The following is a 2,374-nucleotide window of genomic DNA, read 5'->3' on the forward strand; positions in this document are numbered from 1 at the left end:
ACTAAAAAATGTTTCCTAAGTACTTATAATGTATGAAAAAATATCCACAACACAGAGACAGACGTGGCCTCCACCCAGTGGTTCTGCAATCTAAGTAAGTCTGGTAACAAAGCAGACATAAAAACACTGAAAGATGAATGACTCACATGGAGGTGATGCAGTTTGCCTATGGTTTTATTTTTCCGGTTTCTTCTTTGAGGCCTCTCCCATTGCTGTATGATTTTAAAAATGTGCCATGTGTGGGGTTACACAATTGCATTTTGGCCTGTTTTCTCCTTCATAAGAGTCTAGTATAACATTAAATCAGTATGTTACAAATTAATGCATTCAACAGCCCTAGTTCATAAGAAAAAGAAAATATTTTTTCTACATATTTTTCCTTATTCTAGCTTTATTTGTACATGGCCAAAGTAAATCATGCTTGCTAGAGATCTGTGATGCAATATTAGCAATTTAATAGAGATGCTGGTTTGGTGATGGCCATCAGAATATCTTTTTAAAATATTTTTTAAGAAGTTTTTATGGTCGGGCGCCTGGGTGGCTCAGATGGTTAAGCGTCTGCCTTCGGCTCAGGTCATGATCCCCGGGTCCTGGGATCGAGTCCCACATTGGGCTCCCAGCTCAGTGGGGAGCCTGCTTCTCCCTCTGACCCTCTCCCCTCTCATGCTGTTTCTCTCTCGCTCGCTCTCTAAAAAATAAATAAAATCTTAAAAAAAAAAGTTTTTATGGTCATTACCTTTAAAATTTCCATGTTGTAAATAAACAGTAGGGTTTTCCCTGTGAAATAACAAGATAATAGGAGAAAGAGAATTGCTGAGAAGGAAGTGGCCTTTAAGAAATTCTGATCAAACACTATTTCCTGAAGAAACAGAGTCTCTGAGGAATATGTGTCTCCATGACTGAGGACCTCAGGTATATTAATTGAATGCTTGATATGAGGAGGTCCTTAATGTACCACTGAATTGCATCTGCAGCCATAAAATTTTGGAAGGACAGTGGCCTCTTACAGGTCTCTTGTTACCAACAAGGATAGATGACAAAAATAAGAGAACTATAAAATGGACAGCTCAGGTCCAAAGGGGTGTTTAATGACCATCCATTTAGTTACTTATTCATAAATCATGTATCTGTTAACTAACTCTGTGCTTAGAGATGAATTGATACTTTGAAAAGCACGGGTCACACTAAGAAAATGATGATCACCTCTTAAAATTAAGAATTACAAGATTCTTAATCTTTATTTTCTTTTAATTGTGCTTATGTTGTAAAAAGCTCTTTGTGAATCCCAATCACAGAGAAAACTGAGACTGGAAGTAAGTTGACATTTTTGATATTCTGTTAGATACTGAAGTTCCAGTGGATAGGAGTGATACGATCTATGCATTAAGTAGGATAATACTTGCTTATATTATACACTCAGTATTGCTAGATGGATGAATAAATGCATTGTGACAATTGATGTAGTGAAATGCTGGTGTCACAGAAGCACATAAATAATTCCTTCAGAATAAGGCATTTGCTAGTGTGTCAGTTAGTCACCTGAGAAAAGCCATTGTAAGCCTTTGTTGAAGAAACTGAGAATACTTGGTCTTGAGATAAAAAAAATTCTCCAGGATGACCAGTGTTTGTGCTTCGAAGGATGGAAAGAGAGGTGTTGGGGAGAGATGCGGTTGGAAAGGTGGGCTGAACCCAGATCTTGAAGAGCCAAAGGTCATTCTAAAGAGTGTGGACTTTTAGGTAGAGGGGTGACAAGATTAGCTTTGCATTTCATAAGAATCAACATGTTTATTACCACGGAGGATACCACTGTTACCAGAAAACTTATTTAAAGAAATAATGACCCAATGCTCTCTTTGGCAGCTCCTATACTAAAATTGGAATAATACAGAGATTAGCATGGCCCCTGTACAAGGATGACATGCAAATTTGTGAAGAAATAACAACCCAAACTTCCCAAATTGGGGGAAGGTAGTGAACGTTCAGATTCATAAAGCAGAAAGAATATCAAAGAGGAAAAATCTAAATAAGTCTACATGAAGACACATTATAAGGTAGTTGACAAAAGTCAAACATAAAATGACTTTTGAAAATTGCAAAAGAAAATTTGTCACATGCAAGGAAGCCCTCATAAGACTATCTCCAGATTTCTTAGCAGAAATCTTGCAGGCCAGAGGGGAGTTGGGGGATGTGTTTAAAGTGCTGAAAGAAAAAAAAAACTACCGAACAAAAATACTATACATAGCTGAACAGTTCAAAAATGAAGGAGAGATAAAGACTTTCCCAAACAGAAACTAAGGGAGTTCATCCCCTATAATCTGTTTTATAAGAAATACTAAAAGGAGTTCTTCAAACTGAAATGAAAGGATGCTAAACA

At 37.0% G+C, this 2,374-nt stretch overlaps 1 non-coding gene across 1 annotated transcript; it reads left to right on the plus strand.

Moving 5' to 3' along the window:
• The first annotated feature begins 1,846 nt into the window (after window positions 1–1,846).
• LOC123860649 (U6 spliceosomal RNA) lies at window positions 1,847–1,948 on the plus strand. Its single transcript, XR_006794773.1, has one exon. It is a non-coding gene; the product is annotated as a U6 spliceosomal RNA (small nuclear RNA).
• The last annotated feature ends 426 nt before the right edge of the window (window positions 1,949–2,374 follow it).

This window comes from Mirounga angustirostris, unplaced genomic scaffold (assembly GCF_029215605.1).
Source record: "Mirounga angustirostris isolate CCGP_5_RB_7025 unplaced genomic scaffold, mMirAng1.0.hap1 SCAF_4, whole genome shotgun sequence".
Lineage (NCBI taxonomy): Eukaryota > Metazoa > Chordata > Mammalia > Carnivora > Phocidae > Mirounga > Mirounga angustirostris.